At 41.2% G+C, this 12,489-nt stretch overlaps 1 protein-coding gene across 5 annotated transcripts in view; it reads left to right on the forward strand.

Annotated features, from left to right (window-relative positions):
* Positions 1–12,489, forward strand: part of LOC129185738 (RNA-binding motif, single-stranded-interacting protein 3-like) — a 172,510-nt gene that overhangs the window by 47,315 nt on the left and 112,706 nt on the right. The window lies entirely within an intron of this gene.

Raw genomic sequence — 12,489 nt, forward strand, 5'->3', positions numbered from 1 at the left:
CTACACCATGTATCTATGGCCTTCCAAAAATCCACAAGGAAGGGTTTCCCCTCAGACCCATTGTCTGTAGCATTGACTCTACCACGTACAATGTAGCGAAATATGTAAAAACAGTCTTATCCCCATTGGTAGGCAACACTGATCATCATATAGAGAACACAAAAGGGTTTGTGGCGAGCATCAAAGACCTCAGATTGGAGCCAGAGGAAACTTTGGTGTCTTATGATGTGACTTCACTTTTCACATCTGTCCCCACCTCAGCAGCAGTCTCGGTGGTGAGGAAGAGACTGCTCGAGGACTCAACTCTGCATCGGAGAACAAAACTTAGTGCTGACCACATCTGCCAATTACTGGAAATTTGCCTTAACACCACATATTTTCAGTTTAGAGGGAAATTCTACAGACAAATTCATGGTTGTGCTATGGGCTCACCAGTCTCACCCATAGTGGCGAATCTGTACATGGAAGAGATGGAGAAACAGGCTCTCACATCCTTCTCAGGGACAAAACCAAGGCACTGGTTTAGATACGTGGATGACACCTTTGTCATAATCAAAAAACAAGAAATTCAGTCTTTCACAGATCACATCAATGCGGTGGACACCAATATCAAATTTACTCGCGAGGACACTAAAGAAAACCAACTAGCCTTCTTAGACTGCAAGGTAATTATAGGAAAGGACAGACAGCTACTTACAGAGGTCTTTAGAAAGGCCACACACACTGACCAATACCTGCTTTTTGAATCAAACCATCCACTACAACATAAACTAGGGGTTATTAGGACCCTCCAACATAGAGCGGAACAAATACCAACTAGTGCTGAGGGAAAGAAAAAGGAGACACAACATGTCCAGAGAGCGCTCTCAACCTGTGGGTACCCACGGTGGGCTTTTAACAAATGTCAAAAGAAGAGAGTAGGGAAAGAAACCCAAAAGCCCACAGAAGCTAAAAGGAGAGGAGTGGTAGTCCCTTATGTAGCGGGGGTCTCCGAAAAACTCCAGAGGATCTTATGGCAACACAAAATTCCTACCTATTTCAAACCAGTAAATACCCTGAGACAAAAATTAGTGCATCCTAAAGACAAGGCTCCAAACCAGAAACAGAGCAATGTGGTCTATTCCATCCACTGTAAAGATGAGGAATGCAAAGAGCACTACATTGGGGAAACTAAGCAAATGCTCCAAAAAAGGCTTTATCAACATCGCAGGGACAATGCTAGTGGTCCTCAATCAGCAGTACATCTACACCTGAAAGCTACCAATCACTCTTTTCAGGACAGCGAGGTAAAGATTTTGGCCAAAGAAAACAGATGGTTTGAAAGAGGAGTAAAGGAAGCTATTTTTGTCAAACAACAGAACCCATCATTGAATCGGAATGGTGGTTTGAGGTTCAATTTGGACCCTGTGTTCAGCAGGTTACTGAGACCAAAACCCACAGCTCTTAGTCTTGCAAATGAGGTGAAGGCAGGGCCGAGCCAGAACAATAGATGCTAACAAGCCAGTATCAGAGTCGTTCATACCCAATTCAGGGAGCGACACTTCCCTTTTATCGTAGGTGTGAATAACAGGATAGGATTATACCACTGTAAAGATGAGGAATGCAGGCTTAGTGTAACGAACCAATAGGAGGAGGGTGTTGGCACACCAATTCCGCCCACTCTTACTGTATTTAAGGCCTAAGCTACCAGCACTTATTAGTTTGCTGACGAAGCTCTTCGGATGAGGAGCGAAACGTCCGACACCTTCTACACAGAAGTACAGATGACGTCTCAAGAAGCCTTTTCCTCGATGGACAACTCCTGTACGACTGAGAGCCTACACAGACGTAGTCCAAGTGTTGTTGCTGATGTTGAAAACAGATAGAGGCCGTTGACTGGGAACATGCTGTTCCACTGGGAAACGATCTAAACAAACAGGTCTTCTGAGGAGAAGTGGGGACCAAGAAGGTGACGATAGCACAGGAAAATTTTCGAATGAAGACGAAAGGTGGTTGACGCCAAGAAGTAACAAGATATGTCACTTTTGGATATATGGCTTGATCGAATCTCTCATTCCAAAATGCACGAAGAATGACTTAATTTGGGAAGAGCACGGGGTGTTTACACCCCATAGAGACCCCTATTCTCTTCCTGTCATTGTGACTTGAACCAAAGAGGAAAGTCACCAGTGGAAGTGGGATAGGTTAATTGATGAGTCACCATAATATTAGAATTAGCTGTAGGAGGAGATCACATCTCATTTCCTGTTTGTCAGGAGTCAATGACAAAAAATCATACAGTATTAAAGGAGTTGTCACACGGCTATAGTAGAAAATTGCATTAAGAATAGGTACTATAATGATGTGTATATATTTCTGTATTTTCCTTGTTTTCATAGTTTGGCTGGTCTTGTGGCTGAATCCCAATTCTACCCGTTACCCCGAGGTTTTGTGCGTTCACGAGAATCAAGTGGTGTCCCAATTCTCCTTAAACAGAGGGGTAAGGGGTATGTATGTTCTAAGGGTTATACACCCCTTGAAAACGAGTGTGGTCGCTGACCACACTTGAAACAAAGGGGTAGGCGGAGCTACAACACCCGCTAAGAAGATGGAAGCGCGGAGAACGAAAGAAACATATCAATGTAAGTAATTACGCATAATTATTGAGTTTCACAGTAGCATCACTCGTGGTTTATTATATATTCAATCATTTGCTAGTCCATGTAAATATTCGCATTGTTTTGAATTGTTGGCTTTTGCGAGTTATAAACGCCACGAGGAGAGCGGGGGCAAAACAGGGAGGTTTTTAAACCTTGAAATGATGCTTGATAAGGTTTATAAATTTGTTGAAGTTCATTATATTGTTATTTCTGTTTCATATGTATATTTGCTACATTTTCTATTTTTATGAATGTTGTTACAGTGCTGGTTGTAAGCTGTTATTATAATTGTTTGTTGTTTTGCAATAAAATAATACAATAATAAAATAAAAATGTGTGCCTTTTATTAAAAAAAAGGTGTTAAGATTGGCTACATAACATATATAAAATTGAAATAATGTAGACATGTATGCACCTTACTTTATGGAAATTAAATTAATTATCTCATCTGCCTATGTCACAGCCAGCAAGCGGTGAAGGGTGATGACGTAATAAGGATCAAGTGGTGTCCCATTTCTTAGTGGCTTCTTCCCCTTGGCCCAAGGTTTTAAAGGGTTGGGGAAGGGGTAGAATTGGGATTCAGCCTTATTGTCCGGTGTGACTTGTATATCAATATCAATATATCTGTCTGCCCTTGTGAGGTGTGGTCTCTCGCCGGTCTCAGGGGCTGGATGTTCTGTGGCCTGCTGGCGCCCCATTTCTGGTTGAGGCTGCCTCTCTGGTGGCTCTCAGGTGATGGGGGTCCGCACTGGCTGTGTGGGGCGGGGCATGGTGGGTGGTGGGAGGCAGGCCCTCACCTTTTACACGTTCTTAGTGACAATTACATGTACACACATGCGCGCACACTTATGCATGTATTTATACGTGCAGAAATGCACACATACACACCTACAGAGATACCTGTACATGCATACATGTACACACTCACAGCACATACAGTGCATGCTTCCCCACATAACTCACTGATTTATCCACAGTGTTCTCATGTTGTTGGTTTTATGACAGTGATAGTGATGTCGGCAATAAGACTGCTAACTGATATTGTCAATCTGTTCACTATTATAGTTAATAGTTAATAATAAGTATGACTGTTCCGATACATTATTATCATCATACATTATTACCACTTTGGCTGTTTATAGTATTTTGTTACTACCATTACGGTCTTTATGACCATTATTGACATATTCTGATCTAATCCTGTTTGTTTTGGTTGGTTTGTTGTTGTTGCTGGTGTAGGTGATTCTTTCTGTATTGTCCTTGCACACACCCCTCTGTCTTCTTTCCTCTGCTTCCCTGTCCCCCCCTGCTCCGGTCAGGCCGCTCCAAATTTGCATCAAATGAAGTCAAATAAAATCTTTGGAACAGGAGAAGAGTATCTTACATTTTTCCCGACAACAAGACCAACAATACAATCTGCCCCAATGGCTAGACAGGACAAAAAAAAGTGCAGTTTAACTGTACTGGGGGTGGTACAGAGGAGTCCGAAAACCAGTCATTATCTGCTGTGACCACCATTTGCCTCAAAGTACTGTATACGCTGATCCGGAGCATCCCAACCATGCTGAATGGGTGACATGTGGGGGGATTAAGCTGGTCATGCAAGTGCTGGGATGTGTTCAGCTTGCAGGAATTGTGCAAAGATCCTCGCAACTTCACCTTCACATTATCATGCTTCAACATGAGGTGATGCTTGTGGATGACACAACAACGGGCCTCAGGCTCTTGCCACATTGTCTTTGTGCATTCAAAATGCCATCAATACAGTACAATCCTCTGGATCGGTGTATACATTTACTTATTCAAGCATCCCAGCTCCTGAGCCTCCTATGGAGCTGAGCTCACGAGTCCCTCACCTATAAAATGATAGAAAGCCACGATGGAGTGATGACTTAAGCTCTTTCAACCGTCCATCCATGCATCCATTCACATTTCTTCACAACTTAGCTTGGGTCGAGGGCAAGCTGGATCCTATCCCATTTGACTGTGAATGAAATAATGTGAGTAGATAATGTTGATTGACAGACAAGTAAAAAGAAACATGTATCAACCCATTCCTACAAAGAAATGAGCAAAAACCAAATCCCTTTTCATGTGTATTCACAACGGGTCTCTTCGTTATTCCGACACATCCATTTGATTGTTTATAGCATAAAACCATCTCTTTTAAAACAGAAAAAAATCATTTCCCGCATGTCTTTATTATATATACGATTTAACTACAGTATGCTGCAGAAGCTTGAAAATGTATTTTGCAAAGTGCTGGAATTTGACCTCAAAAAAGGTATATGAACATCACTGCACGCAGCTCTAGGATAGATCATCTCATCGGTGTGTTCAATGACACTTCAACACACTTGGGGAATTGATGAAGTTGCCATGGCTGTTTGGGTTAGCCGGGGTATGGAAAAGTACAATTTAGAAGCACACGATCTACAACACACCTCACCCTTACTATCATCAGAAATCCAGTACTATAGTAGCACTCTGAAACACTGATAATTATCCAATTATATTCAGACCTGAAAATGTTTAAAGAGCTATGTTTTGTAATAATTTTACCAAACGACCATGTATGCCTCAGGGCATAATTAAATCTAGTATTTCTCCTGTAATATGATTGCAAATAAGTGTTTTAGTCAGCATTTATCCTGTCAAGCTGAACAGGCTTATATTATCTGTATTCTCTAATGGTCATCCACTCCGTGGAAGGGAACCCTAAAAATAACCGAGCTGCTGTGGAGGAGGTTTGAATTATTTCATTAGATTGCCCCCTGCTGGGATTTTTGCCGACATTCTGACTCTTCTTACTTATTGGTTTGTCAAATGCCACTTGGAAATGTGATAGTATCTTACAGTATATCAGACAGACTGTCTGTCGGCATGTCTGTGTGGTTATTTATACCTGGACACAGTTACACCATTCATGTCACATGAGAGATAATGTATCTTTTCATTCTGACAGAAGCCATAGCCAAGCCTGTAGGTTTAATCTAGGAACCATATGATGAAGATACTGTATACAGTATATCAATGAGAGCCATGGTTGATAAAACCTTCTGCTCTTGTGTTTGTAGACCAAGAGCATAAGCGAGGATCTCTTGTGTTGGGCCCAAAAATAGCCTGCATTCTTTCCTCTGTTTCAGGAAGCATCAGAAGAGGCCGGAACAGCCCCCTCACAAACGTTGCCCTCTTTCTTCCGCGGATAGGTCGCATCCTCTTCCCCTTCATTCTTTATCACTCAGCTCCCTCCATTCACCCTCTCCCTTGTTTTCTGTGCCGCTCTCCTTTGCTCTCATCCATCTTTCCCCTTTCCTTACCTTTCACCCAAAGTTCACCTCTCTCTGGGAAGCTGCCACTTCCTCTCACTGCAACGCTGTCCCTTTGTGAGACTTCCATCCTTCCTTTTCTACAGAATTCCCACTGTTGAATATGATACATGCAAAGAATGAGAGCAGTGTGGAACATGCGTATTACATCATGTTGAATGCACATGAAAAATGCACATTATGCCTTGAGATGCTTGATGAAATGAATCCGAGTAGAAGATCAATAGACTCATTGTTGGGTTTTCAACTGTTAACCCTTTATTCTATTTTGAACTCTTTTCTCTTCATTGTCTACTGCTTGCATTCATCTTATTTCTCTAATAAAAGATCTATGCCGACTTCAGCCATGTATCTTCTAAGTATGTACAGTAGTTAGAAAGGCAAGGTTAGTTTTAGTGAATCGCTTGTTTGTCTTGTTTGTTCGTGATGTGTCAGAGAGGTAATTTCAGGGCTTTCCAGGAGCAACCCATTGTTTGGAAATAAGACCGCTCTCAATGGACAAAAGGGCTTTTTATAGACCACTCTTAGAAGTGTGTGTGTGCGCGCACGCGGGTGCATGTGCACCTACGCATTGGCGTGTGTGAATTTCAAATAGAATTTTCTGCATTGGAATAATATTCGCTCATATAATGGGCAAATGTAATGAAACCAACAAAAACTCTTGCAGTGTAAATTTTGACTTGACAGTATTAATAATCACAACAACATATAATAACATACAGTCAACATTGTTATCTCAACCTGTGTTTACACAGACTTGCAAATTTGACGGAAAAAACTCATCTCCATTCCAAGCCAGTATAGTTGGCGATGTTCCTGAGCACTATGAAAACACTCTGCATGTGTGGTAACTACTTGTCCTCTTGGCTCAAAGCGTCTTTAAATACCCTTCATTGGCGTATGATGGAGTTGGAATATGACGTCCCTGGGTAATGCAACTTGGTGTAGGAAATGTGCACTTGCTGGAGAAATTTTATGGGTCGAAAAGCAGCATTGACATTATATCCTCTGTTTTCACATACGACAGCAGTGTTGTTTTCAAATGTTTGCATTCGCAGACTTCAGAACGCTGCCGTCTCATAAACAAATGGCCAAAACTGTACAGTTTTCTCTTTCTGTTTTTTTGTTGTGTAAATTGCTCCGTGTTCGTATGCACTTTCAGGTTAATTTTAGATGAAAATGTTCTAATAAAGTAGAAAAGGGTTTGTGTTTCCTTGCATATGTACTGTATGTCCAGATGATGTTGTAAAACTCATTAAAAAAAAAACACACACACAAAAAAAGGTTGCGAACATTGCAATTTGCATGTATAGTACTTTGCTGGATAAATGTTATCACGCTCATTATCTTGAGAGGCACACGAGACAACACACACACGTGTTCATGTCCACCATTTTTACACACTAGCATTTTTCACTGTTTATACAGAAACAATTAACACTTGTTTTAAAATGGGTCATTTGTACTCTTCAAAATGCCAATGTTGTGTGAGCCAGTGGGCGAAATGAGGTGTTTTTTTTCCTGTTTTAGTTGAAAATGTTTCTATGTAAACAACCTGTGTCTCATGGAAGCAACTGAGTCCAGGTCGTACCCTGCCTGTTTTCCAAAGACAAAAACTTGTAAAAGATAAGTGGTACAGGAAATATGGCTAGATAACTTGCATATTTAAACTTACTAATACAAAGTAGTATGAAATTATGCTGGGGTGCTGATATTGGACAGTAAGTATGTACAGAGGAACCTTGGTTAGTGTACGTCCCAGTTAGCATGTTTTAACGTAGAAAATGTATGCTAAAATTTTGCTTCATTTTGTGTACACTTTCCGGGTTAGCATACAATATGGCACTCGTCTTGTTTTTAATGCACTGCATGAGTGCAACTGTGTTCTTAATGTATTTTTTAGTCCAAACCTCCTTGTTAGCCCCTTATTAGCTTACTAATACATGGAAACAGTAACTGGAAGTCAGCTAGTTTTACAATTATAGTTTTACATGCTTAAAATAATACTAAATGCATAATGAATAACAAATGAAAGGGATAAATGAACATTTAATGTGACTTAAATGTCATTCAAGTAACATTTTACTTATGGGTACTTAAATGTTTTCATTCGTTTTCATTGATTGTTGCCAAATACATGATGTGGCACCATCTTCATGTTTTCCTGTGAGTAATTTCTTGAATTCGGTCGTGTTTCTCACCTTCTATTGGAAAATACCGGCACTTGCAACTTTCTTTGGGTTATTTTGCATCCGAGATCAAATGAAAAGTAGAGACTTTAAGTGGGAAAGATTAGTCTATTGAATTGAAGAAATAAGTCATGGCAAAACACAAAAAGTGGTGTCTGTGTTGATCTCGCTGCCACATCGTGTCTTTGGCAACAATCACGTCTTCAATGAAGGTAAAAGTAACCTTGAATTTTGATTCATCCCTTTTATTCATCATTTTTATGTATTTATACGCATTTTGAATTGTTTTCTGCATGTAAAACTCTAATTGTAAAACTACCAAAACGTTTTGTCTTCATTTTCGCTTTCTGGGATGGTTAATTGGATTTATGATTTCTTATGGGAGAAATTAATTCGGTTAGAGTACGTTTCGAGTCTGACCTTCTGGAACGGGTTGATGCCAGCCGGGGTTCGACTGATTTTTCTTGCTATACATTAGCAAAAGTGTCTTCACAAACAAGTCATTATGTGTGACTCTATGACAGGCCTTCAGTGTATATCAAACACATGCCCCGCAGGTAGCCATTGTTCATATTTCTAACACTGTGCAGCAATCGTTGGCTGCTGTGCTGCTGTTCAGTATCAGCCATGCATAAAATCTCTAAAAACCTGATGTCGCTTTGTTTGCTTTGCGTGACAGTTTTTGCCACCGTCTGAGCCTTTTCCCCCCACTGTGAGAGCTGCTCCACTGTAGTAAGTGTCAATAACACCAGCTGAGAGGCAGCCTTCAGTCCGCACACTCACACTGCAGAGTAATCCTTCAAGAGAAAAGACAGTGATAAAGAGAGGTGACTCAGACCGAGGGAGCAAGGAACGCAGGCTATGTGGGAAGTGAAGGGACTGAGGTGAAAAGAGCAAAGGAATTGAGCAACATGGGAGTTGAATTTGACAGTGAATGAAGGCGGAAGAAGAGCGTAGAAAAAGGGTGAATCAGGCATTTCAAAAGGAGTCCCCTATCATAGTTTCTGACACATTACAGTCACAGCTCACTATCAGCCTGACTCTGACAGCTGCACAAATTGACTGAAAGAGGTTCCCTGGCCAGGGCTTTGTAATGACGGCGTGAGCAAAGGAGAACAAGTTTTGGTCTTTGTGTACCTTGGCATGATCCAACATGGTGCCCATCAATGATGACCATAATAAAATACTGAGCGTGTGTGCATGCACGTTGGAATGTTTGTTTTGGTGTTTTTACACTAGCGCCTTTCAAGGCCGTTTCAGTCCAATTTGTTCAGACTACTTACTTTCCCCCACCAAGATCACATATATCTTAGTAGGCCAGCACTTGTGTTCGATTAGCATGTTCACACCTGACCCAACAAATTGCAGCAAGTGGTAAAATGAATGAATCTAAAGGGTCTTAGTAGAAGAGGCGGTCTGGGTACTGTCCAAACAAACTCGACTGTGGTGAGTAAGCCATGCAAACTTGATTCGTGGCAACTGGCGAATGAACACATCAGTTTACATTGACGCAATCTCTCAGGAACTGGACTGTTCAGGTTGTCTCATCCGAGCAGGCTTCATCAATTCATGCTGAAAGACTAGCTAGGACAGCTCTAGTCTGAGGGGATAGGGCAAGATATCAGCATTTAGTCTCTAAGGTAGAGGCACGTCCCAGTTTTGGCTGGGGAGTGCCTTATAGACTAGAGCTGTCCTATCTGGTCTTTGAGCATGAACTGATGAAGCCTGCTCGGATGAGAGGCAAAATGTCTTCTAAGACAATGGTTCCCAAACCTGTTACGGTCTCGTAACCCTTCAAACATTTGACCTGTGTAATTGTGACGAAACAACAGGTAGTGTGTAAACAGATGAGACCTGATCGAACAAGTCGAACGTATGCGATTGTAATGTCATGCCTACATAAATATGTGCTGATGTCAGCGCGTCTTCTTTGCACCATGTGAAGGAAGATATTTTCCTCTTAAAGTGCACTTCGGCTTTATGATATCTTGTCCATCATCATAATAAACAACAATGTACTTTATGTTCGTCACCAGTGTAATTATTCACCGTAAGTGCTGTGTTACGTAGTTTCACAGTTCCACTCACTAATCTGAACAGCAAACCTTCTTCCTGCTAACATTCTTTCATCCACTGTTGACCAATAAGAGAGCGGAACAGACCTGGTTTTCCACCAAGTTTCCAAACCCAGCAACTGATTCAAAGCGGAGAAAACAGAATAAAGGTGTGACAGCACCCTCAAATAACTGACCTCATTGCTAAAAGACTCGTGGTGAGTTTTTCCGTCAAACGGTTCAGGGGGCAGGCGGCCACTTGAGGCAATGATAGGTTGTCTTGTACCTGGGCTGCTGCGTTGTAGGCAATGATGGTATTATTTATGAAGACTTGTCTTTGCAGCGACATCTTCACTGCAACAACATGCAGGGGATCCAGTCTAACCTTCAGGACTGAGTTGGCCTTTATGGTTGAATTTATTGTTATTATTCCCACCCTCACCTCTCTGCCTGGAAAGAGCACAGTGTAGAAAATAACAGATATTTAAAGGAGCTCAGCATTGAAATATGAAGTACTGTATATTTTTTGTCCTTTTTCTTTTTTTTTGTTTTTTGCATAGTGACCCCCGGCCCTTGCATGCAATATATTTTCTACTGCATATCCTGTTCATGGTTATGGGTCATCTGGAGCTTATCTCAGTGTACTTTGAGCGAGAGGCAGTGTAGACTGGATTGGTTGCCAGCCAAACACAGGGCGCATGCAGAACAACCACCATTCACCCTCACATTCAGACCTATGGAACATGTATAGTCTCCAGCTAATTCAACATGCATGTTTGGGAGTGTGGGAGGAAACCCGGAGTAAATCCACACACCAGCCTGTAAGCAATACCACCATTTCCTGAGTAGTGTTTGTTATGAATCATGAACAGGTTGTGGATAGTACAGGTAATGGATTAATACCACTGATGGATTTGGCTCTATTTCACCGTGTTGACAACCTGTCATTATTACAAACACCGGCTCTTAGACATAAAACCACACACACGCGTTCCCGCTCGCTCACACGTCATCCGCCTGCCTGTCTCTCACTTATTATCATGGCACACAGTGAAACTGGCTGGTGTGCATCTCTGTAGCTGCAGGTTCTTGATTTTGTTCCATCTAGTTCCCATTAGTGAAACCAATGTTGAGACCAGACGTCTTTTAGAGCCAGCATGGCTGTTTCACTCCAAACATTAAGACAGCACAAAGAATGTTGTGATTGCTGTTGGTGTGTGAGCCATCAAGCTTGTTTACTTCCTCCTACTAGTCTGCCAAAGACAGCTGGCAGGAAGAGGTGGGTGTGCACTCTGAACCCATACACTCCAAACATTCATTAGTCCCTGCACTGCCAGAAATGGTCAACCTTAAAGTTGAGGTCGGTAGTAGAAAACAAATAAGAGAGCGTGACCAAACAAGGTCACCTCCAATGGAACGACTTAGAGGTTAAGGTGGATGAAATATGTCATAGCCTTTGACTTACATTATGTAAGTACTTTAAAAACTAAAAAGAAACGTTTGCTCCTAAGCCCTCATCATTAATGTGAAATTAAATGTACTTTTAAGATGAAAGATGAAATTGTATTTTGCTCGTTACATAAAACATGCAAGCCTTTTTATCTTTCCATCTCTAATTACACACTGTGTGCACATGTCAGTCACTTCATTAACCCCCAATTAAACTATGCTCGGCATTGGCATGTATTTTAGGGATACAAATACCATTACCATTTCAAATAGTGAGAGCACATGGCTTTGATAAGTGGTCCCAAATTCTGAACACGTACATCCTGCTGGTACTCACCTTGTGTCAGGTTGACCTTTGAAACTAGGGAGCTGGAGAGGAAGTAAACTGTGTCTCATTCCTGTTAGTTTCACGCTTCACCTTATATTAACTCACCCCACATTATAGTCAAAAAATGTCATGTGATTGCTCCTCACCACATTTTGTTATATAAATAGTAGGGGTGTAACGATTCGTTTTAATTCGTTACTATTCGAATTCGTTACTATTCGATTCGTATCACCGTTCATAGTTGCCAATACGATTGGTTCATTTAGAATCATACGATCCAAAACGATTCAGTGACTTTTTAGCGGAAAATTCAACCAGTGTGACTATAAAATGAATACCTGGATACTGGACAGTGCAGGTGAAGTTTCCTAGATGCCCATTGTTTTTTTGGAAGGGAATCAGGTATAAATTAATAATAATGCTGACATACTTAAGAATAAATTAGCAATGAGTACAAAAAATGTGTTAAAAATGCAATACAAAATCAGGATGAACAGAGGG

The sequence above is a fragment of the Dunckerocampus dactyliophorus genome, chromosome 7 (assembly GCF_027744805.1).
Source record: "Dunckerocampus dactyliophorus isolate RoL2022-P2 chromosome 7, RoL_Ddac_1.1, whole genome shotgun sequence".
Lineage (NCBI taxonomy): Eukaryota > Metazoa > Chordata > Actinopteri > Syngnathiformes > Syngnathidae > Dunckerocampus > Dunckerocampus dactyliophorus.